At 32.4% G+C, this 12,328-nt stretch overlaps 1 long non-coding RNA gene across 1 annotated transcript; it reads left to right on the top strand.

Annotated features, from left to right (window-relative positions):
* Positions 1–7,496: 7,496 nt before the first annotated feature.
* On the top strand, positions 7,497–9,202 carry LOC149159715 (uncharacterized). Its single transcript, XR_016261762.1, has 3 exons — positions 7,497–7,631; positions 7,974–8,035; positions 8,184–9,202. It is a non-coding gene; the product is annotated as an uncharacterized LOC149159715 (long non-coding RNA).
* The last annotated feature ends 3,126 nt before the right edge of the window (positions 9,203–12,328 follow it).

The raw sequence follows: 12,328 nt of genomic DNA, 5'->3' as shown, positions 1-12,328 counted from the left end.
TTGTAGTTGTGAGCATCAGGAGTTGGGAGAGTGTTGTGAGTAGTGATGATGATGATGAGTTACTTCCTAGTATTGGAAGTACCTCCCTCGCTAAGAGGAAATGTTGATTTTTGATAGGTTGGGAGGTACTCCCAGCCCTAGGATTCAAGGTTTGGAGGTTGGAGCACCAAAAAAGTCATTTGTTGGCTTGGAACACTAGGTTGGGTTTTTTCACCCATTTATGTTTGGGTCAAATCCATGATAGATTTGAGAATGGCACAATTTGAGGTGATATAGGATGCTGAGACGAATCAATTGCATCGAGAATCACTCAAATCAGAGCTCTATATCGTGAGATAATAATTTTTGTTTGTCACTGTCATTTTTTTTACAAGTCGGCTTGGCTCTAGGACTTATTGATAGTTGGAAAGGATTCATTGAAGCTCTCATTATGTGATATAAATATGAGGTGATTAAGGATCAATTGAAGAATCTAAGAGTTCAAGACAAAGGCAGCGAAGAAGGAGAGGAGAAACGTGTTCAAGGGAGAAGATGCATCTCTATTTTGGGTCCCAGGTTAGTGCTACTTCAATGAAGGAAGAAGGGACACTAGGGCCTCTCCCAAGAATGTTTTTGAGTGTGAGATAACCAAGAGGAAGGCCACATTAAAGAAGGATAATTTTGAGTTATTTGTGGAGGTATTTGTGTCATGGTTCTTCACTATTTAGGTCTGCGTATTGTATAGGTGTTTGTATAGGAAGGTCGAGCCCAAAATAATGGGTTGTTAGGTATGAAAAACAGTTAGTTTTAGCCCTACAAAGCAGCATGAGTCAACAACAAGAAGATGGATGTATGTTGCAGTTGTAGGAGGATGATAGAAGGCAGAATAGTGGGCTCACATGTGGCTATGAGAAGCCCTAACTATGCAGCCTAATCTACAACAAGTGACTTTAGTTTAGAGCAGTAGTCAAAAGGTATTTTTTATTGAGTTTTTTCCTTATGTTAGGTCTAGAGTTAGATCAGATTTGATGATATTACTTTGTAGCCTGTGGATGCCAATTGAAAGGCTTCACGTGGAGGTTAGAAGCCTTTTCTAGGAACAAATTCTACAGTGATTGGATTGGGCACCGTTGGACTAGTGGAGGGAAACATGTAGGTATCCCAAAGTAGCCCTACAACAACAAACACGAAGGACATTGATTTTTGCATCATTGGGTGAATAGTGGAGCCTAATGTGTAGCTCTTTTATGGAAGAAAGAAGCTACTAGACTGGCACATTGAAGCTCAGGTATTGGCTAGCCTAGAGGAGAAAATTCAACAAGCCCATGTTCATTGAAGCAGAAGTGACTTGCAACAATGATAGGTGGCAGCCCTCCTGGAGTCCCCATGTGTTGTTTCTTGATGGACTAAGGGGCATCTAGAGAGAATAATGGAAGCGAAGGATTGATAGGACGATCTACGACATAGATGTTAAGATTGTAGCGATATTGTCATTGTATATTGTATTCTTGTACTTGTGGATATTCGAGGGCCATTATCCCTTGTACGGGAGCCCTAGACTCTTGTGTTATATGTTGATTAATATAACGAAGTTGTGTTGAAAAATTTGTAAAAGGTTGTTTATACTTGTGCATGTGTGATTTATTGTTGTTTATATTCCGTTGTGCAAAGTAGCTTTGTTGAGATTCTTGGTTTGATAGCGTTAGAGATTTTAAGGTTCTATCATAGCACCAGGGTTATGGAAATTCAACAATTATTAACCCCGAGAACAATCTAGAAATCAAATTTTCCAGGAGATTGGGAGAAGCAACAGTTTTTTTGCTAAAGCTTATGCTCTTTATCAGGGGATAAAATAAGTAGTGAATTTAAACTTTTAAGATATCATAGTGGTTGGGGATTCACTCATCATACCATCTCGGATCCTAAATAGATCTCTTCCCAATGATCTCAAACTTGCTCAGATTATCAAAACAGTATTTAAAATGCTCTATGTCATCCCCAAAAGATAGTACTTCTATGTCTTTAGAGGGAACAATTCAGTCGTTGATGATCTAGCCAAACTTGGAGCTACTCTCTCTAAAGTAGAATTATTTTTCCAAGGGCAAGCCTAAATGACCCCTCTTCCCTAATGTAAAACATGAATCACATAGGGTCAAACTTTTTTTATACTAATGAGTCATACAAAGTCCACCTTGGTGCTTCATTGCTCAACATGAGGCAACTATGTGACATTTTATGCATGAGACTTCTCATAGATCCTTAAGTATGCAACTAAGGCACAAAAAGTTGGGTGTGGAGCTTGATTATCTTCTGTATTCAAAGGTATTGACACATTGGACCCCAGTTCGAAATGGGGCGGTAATGCCATCCGTAAAATATTTGCTAAGGGGGGGTCTAGGGGGGGCGGCTGCGACCTTTGGGGAACCCCCCTGGTGGGGGGTTTCGGGGGCAGCGCTCCCGAAGCTAAGAATAGATGTAAAATTACCTTGTAAAAGTATAGTAATTTCTAGTCAATCTGGGCCGTTCATTAGGTAGAGATCTGACGGTAGAAGTTATGTTTAATTTAGGGTTTTTTGCCCTAGAAGGCAACCCCTCACTATATATGAGGGAATTGTATTGCGTCTATGTAGATCTATATTTTGAGTGAGAAAGAGAAAGGAGATTGAGAGCGAAGAGGGTGTTACAACGAATCTACTGTAGGTTGTGTCTCTTCTGTTTGCTGGATAATATAAAAGGAAGGACTGGTTGTTTGTCCGTGGACGTAGCCCAAACTAGGTGAACCACGTATATCTGTGTCTCTCTTATTTTATGTGTTTTCTGTGTTTATATTTCTGCAATATTTTATGTGTTCCATTGCTCTGTAATATATAATTTTCTAACACAAGACACACAATAAGGTTAACAATGATTGTTATGTGTACAATTCCAATCACTTACTCATGACGGATAATTATCTCCAGCCACTGTTTCAGTGTTACATCTAGGTCAATAGGAGGAATGAACACCAAAAGTGGTTTGGTACTCCACATGATAGAACTCCCCACAACATGATTTTTGGAACAAAAAAAGGTTCTAACACCATTGATGCTTGTAGGTGGCCATCACAGTTTACAGGAAGCACACTTCAACAATGTATTCTCTATAAAGCTCCTCTTTGGGATTTCCTCCACCCATGCTTTGTTACCCTAACATTACAACTCCTTTGGAGCACTTGTAATAGAGGTTCCTTGTCTATTATTTTCATCCTAGTTCTCTATTTCTTAGTTCTCTAGTCTTTGCCCTCTGCAAATCCTTTACTATCCTTCTTAGTTGTTTCGAAGTTGGTTCTTTGCACTCCTTTCGTCTTTCATTGTGCTCCTTGGAAGCTATGCTTTTGATCTCCTTAGTGACCAAAGTCTCTTTCCCCTCATCAAATCTCCACAATTACATAATTTCAATGGTTGAATCAAAATTTTGGTCGATGCTTATTGGTCTAATGGTTATCTTCTTTTATGATTGTTAGAGGAGTGGTACTCAAGCTTGCCACGTTGAAACTCAAAACTCATATTCACAAGGTTGAGTGAACTCTGAACATCCATTTTGGTGCACCCTCTCATTGTTACCAAGTGATTATAATAACTCAAAAGATAAATGCTCTAGTTGAAGATCAATGTCCTATAACAACACTTCAAAAAACATCCCTCCCTTTGAAAGGATGCCTTTTCTATCAATTATGCTCTTACAAAGTGATGTTTAAACTTAAAGCATGACCTTTCCTTTGGATGAACTTGATACATAGTTGAAGATTAATCATTAGATAATATAAAGTCTCAGTAAACTTCAATTATCCACAATTATATAATTTTCAAATACAAAGAGATTAACAAATTTAAAAATTTTAATATGTTGTAAGAAGAAAATAGAGATTGGATACAGGAAAATAATTTACATCTTTGAGACCAATCTACTTAAATAAGTATATTGTGCAACTTCCCTAAAACCCTTTGCAAAAAAAATACCCGGTTATTGTTAAAATATAAAATAAAAAGTCCATTGATATGAAGTAATTATTAGAATGCGTTGCTCATAGAGTATAAAAGTGTTAAGCTTCTCTTTTAAGGCGATTTTAATTTTAATATGATATTGTACTTTGAATATAAGTAATTTAAAATATTTAAGGTCAAAATGTTTAAATTGATATTTTCATTTTAATTCATTGGAAATGGTATGTGGAGATAACACTTTTACTAAATTGGATCTAATTAACAAAATTAATTTTAATTTTAAATAATATTAATATAGAAAACATTAATCATATTTAATAAGAGTAATTCATTTTACTAGGTAGTTATATCAATCCAATCTTATTTTCTATGATTTATATTTTAATGAATTTTTAAATAATATTTTGTTATTTATTTATATTTGGTATTTTTAAAAATTATTTGATATTGACCTTTTTTTAGTTATAATTTTTTTTAAGGATGAGTAATTTTTTTATAGTGAAAGGTATTTCTTTAAAATATTTGAATAAGTTATAGATTTAAAATTTTATAGGTAAAAATCTAATGATGTTAAGGGCTAGTGTGGCCTAAGCCAAATGCAATCCTCAAATTAGTGATACCAACTCACATTCCCAAAAATATAAATAATTTTCCTAAAAAATATTTATTATTACCTACAAAAATAAAAATAAAAAATACAAATAATTTAGAAAACAAACAAATAAATAAATATATATAATGTTATCACATATACGATTTTGTCATCATTCGAAAAAAATTGCTGTCACGCCCTCAATGTTCCACCGATTGTGTTATTTCATTTCCAAATTCTAATTCTGATTCCATCCCACCCGACATAAAGAACAAATTTATGAAACCCTTCCCGGTCAAAGGTTAACAACCACACATCTTCGTTTTGAAGGTTATCGCGACGGCCACTTTCTCTCGGAGGTTACTCTCAGCCCACTTTCCCACACCTGCATTTTTCTTTGAAAAAGTTCCCTAGAAACCACCTTCCCAAGTTAAAGGTCTTTGAAAAAGTTCCCTAGAAACCACCTTCCCAAGTTAAAGGTTAAGGCACGTTTGTTTTGAAACAGTAATTTTACATATTTTCCTTTCAACCTTCACTTTATATACTCCCATCGCCTTATCTATTTTTGGAGTCATCTATGGAGGTGGAGGAATTGCTTGGATGGTTAAAAGTGGTTAGAATCAGAGCAAAAAAAATTCAAAAAATCTTATACATGCAGTGTTTGAATCATGTTTTTAATGGTGGAAATAGATTCAGCGTCATCAAAAACTTCTAGAGCAACTAAAATTATGAATTTGACAACTTTTACTTAGATTTACAAAAATCCCTACAAGATTTTTTCAAAATATAATCGAAATTTCCAAAACTTTCAAAGAAAAAAACACAATTATAAATTACTGCGATATTTTCTCTCCAACCTTCATATCATATCTGAATTTTAATAAATCTTTTTATTTACTTTGAATTCATTTATTTGAGTGTTAGATTTCCAGAAATGTAATTTGGATTATTTTATCCTGAAAAAATAATATCGAATTTCATATTAATAAAATAAAATTATAATTTTTACTACTAAAATTTATTAAATTTAAAAAATAATTTTTATTTAAAAAACACAATTTATGTTTAAATTAAAATATAATAATTATAAATATATTTCAAATAAATTTTTTATAATTAAACATGGTTAGTTTAATTAGGCAAATCATGTTATTAAAGCATTTTAGAGATCACAAATTCATTCATTAGATCAGGCTCCATGCTCCATGATTAAACCAACCAATGATCCTTTTAAGTAAATATACATGATACAAATATTCTATAGACATATCTTCTAAATCCTTCAACCACAAAGTAAAAATATTGCATTTTTTAAAAGTTTATACATTAAAAATCTCTATTCAAAATTGAAATTAGTTAATACCTCCGCACCATTTCATATATGCAAAATTATTATTTTTTAGAAGAGGGCAGTCCCTCCAGAAGCATTTATTAGGCCCGATTTTTGTACAACTGTCACATCATATCACAATTTGACTGACCGCGCAGCAACACATAGACATAGACAGGATTAGATCGCGAGTGAGGTGCGACAAAATCGTCAACCCTCACCATGCGAACCATGCACTCGGTGCTCATATATGCAAAATTATGTTATGCACCTTTAACAACTTCTGTGCTATATACACGCCAGACCGAATAAACTGTTTATTTTAAATAATTTTTTACACATCAACACCATTTCATGTGTATAAAAAGAACTATTGTATCTCTTTAGAATTTATTCTTTTCAAAAGTTATTTTAGAGTAAAGTTGTTCATTTGAAAAGGTATTCTGAAATTCGCCTTTTTATAAGGATGAATTTCAAAAGTTTTTCTAAAATAAAATTATTTATAAAATAAAAAAGTTAATAATTATAATAACGAAAGAGAATATTAGGTTATATTATATAGTTTATTAAATTTAAAAATAAAAATAAAAGATTAAATAATTTTTTTGGGTAGGTAAGTACCTATGGGGATTTGAACCAGTGACCTATTGCAAGGAGTGTCTTAACACTGCACCCATTTACGGTCAATCCAAAGCCCCATACGCAAAAATTAAATAAAATTATTTAATATTTTAGTTTTATTTAAAATAAATAGAGAAATCCTTTCAAATTATTTGTTGCTGACTTAACAAATTAAGAAGATTAGTAGTGTGATAAATATTTGGAAAATTAGATTAAATGTGCAGATAAGATGAACAATATAAAAAAAATTGTATTTTATTTTCAACCCTTCTAAAATTGCACAGGTCACACAATCTTTAATACCATAATAATTTGGAAGCTGACCAACCCCCAATTTCACTATATATCAAAAATATTTTTATAAAATTATTATTTATCTATACATATTCACATATTATATACATTAAAATATAGTATACAATCTTACTAATTTAGCTCTGTACACTCTAACAACAACTTTGATTTGGACATGTTCTACAAATAGACTTCCCATTTTACCTTTTTAAGAATTATTTTTTTAAAACTTATTAAGTGTAAAACTGATTTTACAACCAAAATCTAATAACATAAAATAAATACCCTTACAAACCAGATAATAAAATTTTCTAAATAATTAATTCTAATAACCCATAATAATTATTACAAAAACAACTCCATTATTTATAAAAAAAAAAAAAAAAAAAAACACAACCATTTACAATTTTTTTTTCCAATTTTTTTTTTCCTTTTACATATTTTGAATTTTTTTTTTCCTTTTACATATTTTGGAATAAAAATCTCCCGCACATATTTTTCCAACCAAAGAGAATCCTATTTATGAGACCGAAAAAGTACTTTATTTAAGCATATATTCTCTCAAAACTCATGGCTTTATCTCCATATACAAAGAGTCTGTACGCATGATCGGCCATACACGTGTCACCATCGGATATTATGTTCTGTATTAACCTCGGTTTGAAATCCGCCTGAGACCTATATAAAGGCGAGAGATAAGGCGATGGGAGTATGCTCCCGTTTCAGGTTTTGTGTTGTGTTGTGCTGTGCTTTGCTTCTCTTGACCTTCGTCTTCCCAAGGGTCGATCTTGCTGAGCTCACTGGAGATTGTATCAGAGTAGCGATGCAGGAGGTACATATGACGTATTTAAGCATGTATTCTCTTAAACAGCTTTATTTCTTAATGTTAGTTTGACATTTAAAAGCCTGTGAATGATTCTGTGATCTTTGGAGCTTGGCAAACATACTTTGATGGTGTTTAAGGCAGATTCATATAATGCCATAGTTATTTCACTGTCAGAAGTTATATAGGAGAATATTTTGTGTGAACTGTTAAATTAGTTTAGTTGTTTTAATTTAGTATTTAGTGCTTGTTTTAATAAAAGTTATTTTTGGGAATTAAAACTATCCCATTGAGCTTTTAAGCTTAATGAAATTTTACAATTTGTTGATCGAACTTGCATAATCCTTGCAGAACTTTATCTCAATGTGAGTTGATCAGTTTTCTTCCATCCGCACCAGCTCCAGTGGCTCAGCGTAATCAATTAAAAAAAATATCAATCTTTCTGATAATAATTATAGTCTGAAGATAGTTTTCTGGGATAGGAATTAAAACTATCCCATTGAGCTTTTAAGCTTAATGAAATTGTACAATTTGTTGATCGAACTTGCATAATCCTTGCAGAACTTTATCTCGATGTGAGTTGATCAGTTTTCTTCCATCCCATAAGCTCCAGTGGCACCGCTCCAGTGGCACCAGCTCCAGTGGCTCAGCCTAATCAATTAAAAAAAATATCAATCTTTTTGATAATAATTATAGTCTGAAGATAGTTTTCTGGGATAGGGGACAGACAAAATGTTCCATCCAAGACCTACACAAGATTGGGATGCAAATGAAATAAAAATTATGTATGAGGATTGCCAGTGCGCTATGAAATCAGTGGACAACTCTTCTTTGCTATCTCAAGAATATAAGTATTGCTTGCAAAGAGGAAGAGAAGCTGTAACAGAAAAAATGATGGAGTTGATTATGAATACAGGATATTTTAGGCAACAATATAACTCAACCAAGTATGTGTTATATTGGAGAGATGCTCCTCAAGGCATAGCAAAGTTTGTCCAACATTTAGAGACTGTATTTACAGGTGATAAAGAAATTAAGATCAGAAAGAAAGCATCAGTGACAAACGCGGCGGCAACAAAGGTACGATTCCCAAGCCCTACATGTGATTGGAATGAAGACGAGATCGAGATTATTTATGGGGATTGCCAAAATGCAATGAATGTATTAGTGAACCACCCTGCTATAATATCTGAAAAATATAGGCAGTGCTTGCAAAGGGGAAGAAGTGCTATAATAGAAGCCATTATGGAGCTCATTATGAATACAAGTTATTTCAAGATGCAGTATCGCTCATCCAAGTATGTGCTGTATTGGAGGGATGCTCCTCAAGGCTTAGTCAGGTTCCTCACACGTATAGAGAGTGTCTTCACACATGGCAAAGAATTTAAAATCAGAAGGAAATGAGTATCGCCTGCTCCTGCTATGCCAGGAACCTAAGCTTTAGATCAGGATGTTATCACTAATTGATGGCCAGAATGTGATTCACTTCTGGAAAATAATGTATCAGGGTCTTTTCCGTAGTGTGGTTATGTTAAGTGTTTGTTGTGTAAAGTTTGGATTTGAATTCACTTGTTTTTTCAGCTAAAGTCTCAATTCTGCTCTCTCATACCATGTAATATTGTGTTGTTATGTCACTGGCAGTGACATTTAATTATAGTATCTTGGTATTAATTTAATATAGCGGTTACATGAACATGTTTACATAATGTAAAATTTATGTATTAAATCAGTGTATGTATGAAATCTATGTATTAAATCAATTTTGTTTGGGTGAAGTGATTGGGCATTTAAAATAAGATCATATTTTATATAAAATATATATATATAATTTGATATTATGAGATTAAAAAGTTAACATTCTATTTTGGCATTTATTGAGAGTCTGTGACAAAGAATGAATTGAGTTTCTCAATATTTAAAATGACTCAATAGATTACATTATAAACATGAATAACAAATGAGTGAATTAGAATTAGATTACATTATAAACATGAATACATGAATAACAAATGAGTGAAGTAGAACTCAGATACCTATAAAATAGAATTGAAATATAACTAAATTGTCTATGATACATAGCAGACAACATAATCAAAATCAAATGTAATAAGACTAATAAAATGAATATCTCAACAATTTAAGTTTGATGGCTCCTCCATAAAGTTGGGACATTTCCGCTTATATGATTAGATTCAATGTGCAAAAAAATTAATTTTCTTTTTTAAAGACCTCACCAGTCAAGCTGTTGACTATCATTCTTGATTTAAAGAATGAGTCATCGTTAAAAGATAGGATAAGATTTGATTGGATTGACAAAACATTAAGGTAATACCCTTTTCAAAGCTTGTGTAATTGTAGATATATATTTAACCTCACACTCAAAAGGGAAAGTGAGTATTGAATTACAACGTTGAAAACCTGGAAAATTGAATTTACATGAGAATCAAACCAATTTTTTTTTAATTCCTGATATTTTTATCAGTCTGAAGTAACCAAGAAAGTCACATGTATTTTCAATTCTAGCTCTGGCAAAAGACTTTTTATTTTAAATCAATTTTGACTTACACAAAATATTTACAGACATAATCAATACTTTGAAATCTACGTCTGAAGATTCTTCAGAATTTAGGTACAACGAGTATAATAAAATGAAAATTTTAAACTTCTTTGTGCTCAGAGAAGATGACCTGGTTTTACCCAATAAGATGCTTAAAATATCGGAGTAACTTTACAGAATAATTTGTTTATTGTTAATTGTGCTTATAAAATAATACCAGAAATATGGATTAACATTTTTTTGTGCTTTCAGGTTGTATTTATCAAATTATATAGAGCATGGGTGAACTTTAGGAAAGAAAAAAAATAAATGTTTTAAGTAAAGGAAAGGAAATGAATAATTAATAATCTTAATCTGGTCACATAGATGAAAGTGACAATAAAACTAGAAAAAAACAAAAGAGATATGAGCCCATAAACCTGGATTTGGATCACTCGCTTCCTAACTACATCGGGTAAACTAACTCGATCAGAAATGTGCGAAAATAAGAGAAAAAAAGAAGAGAGATGTCAGCCTACATATGATCTCTTTTGAGTCCATAAACCTGCTTTTCGATCACTTGCCTCATCAAAAAATGTTTGAAAATGAGAGAAAAAAATGAAATGTGAGCCTACATATATTTGAAAGTTATGAATATGATGACAAACCCATATGTTTTGAAGTTATGAATATCACAATAAACTCATTTAAGCCCTCTTTTTTTTCATTTAAGAAAGTGTAAAGGTGTTCTCAAAGTTATTAACGTTATGAATATCATATTATCATTTAAGGCTTCCTTTACATTTATAATTAAATATAATTAATGGGTAAAGTAGCTTTCAAGCATTTTTAAAATTAATATGGTAAATTTTCAATGTGAACATTAAAAGGGTTTAACTTTATTTACAAATTTTTGACAATAAGGTTAAATTAGACTGATTTTTCTCTTTTATATTAGAGCTTAATGCAGAAGTAAACAACGAAATTGAGCTATTCGATTTAGTTTTGGCACTCTTTATTCACTTAGCATAATACAATAGTGATTTATAGGATGAGATGTCTCTTGCAACTCGAAGAAGATATTAGACACTTTTTCTATTGGGTGTGTGTTATATTCTTTGCACATGTTATCATAGTATCTATGTCTTCTGAACTATGTTACAATGAGCCTCGAAGGTCTATTTATTATTGAGAAATAATAGAAAACCCTCAACATCCAAAAACTTAACCCTAGGTGATCAAGCATCAAAAGTCTATGGGCCTCGTTCGGGTAAATTGGTACAACAACTTCCTGGGGTTCTAACTTTTGCATACGATCTCCGCTTGAAGCATACCACACCTAGGTAAAAAGATCTATCCAAGGACTACAACTTTCGACTACAAACCACTGTCATTGGATTGAGTTCCTCCATGTGATGTGGAAACTTCTCCTAAACTTGGTCCCTGGTGAGCCACTTGCATTGGTGTAGGAGTTGGCCAACTTTTACAACCCGATATAGTTGGATCCTATATTGATGAGTGTTCTTGATTTATGTGTCCATGATCTGATCAGTTGTGGCTTGTTCCATGTAGTTTGGGTTCAACTATATTGGTGTGAGATATTTTTCAATCTTTGATGTGTCTAGTAATGGTGGAAAGTATGATCGAAAGTGCAGACCAAGGAATGGGGGAATGTTGAGCTCAAAAGCATTTCACTTATCCAAGATGTCATGAACCTACTGGCAGGTGCGTTGGATGGCTAGAAACCACACAGTCTGGCTCGCCCTGCTAGCAATATAGTACACATAGAGGTCTCTAACTCATCTCACTAGTTCGATGCATTAGATGAATTCATCTCTTGGTTTTATTTCATTCATGCTTTTTAATTATCAATGGTGCGATAGATTGTTATTTGGTTTATAGTTTTATAATCCAAGTGTAAGGGAAAATATTTTTGAATATTTGTCTAGTGTTTTAGATTGGTATAATACATTTAAGACTCTTCCTATAGCACTTGGTAGTCATATTGGTTTCCTATCATGGAAATATGTCCCAAGGAGGACCAATATGTCTTTTAAATACTTGTGATATATTTATATAAGGATGTTACTAATTAGGATAAAATATACTGCTTATTTATTTTTTCCTAAATAATTTGAAACTAAGTTAAAAAATTGTTTAAATAAAAAGA

The sequence above is a fragment of the Pinus tabuliformis genome, chromosome 5_2 (assembly GCF_031772625.1).
Source record: "Pinus tabuliformis cultivar Carrire ecotype Pingquan chromosome 5_2, CPIR1, whole genome shotgun sequence".
Lineage (NCBI taxonomy): Eukaryota > Viridiplantae > Streptophyta > Pinopsida > Pinales > Pinaceae > Pinus > Pinus tabuliformis.
Note: the sequence above shows the minus strand (reverse complement) of the source record. Positions and strands in the feature narration are given on the sequence as shown.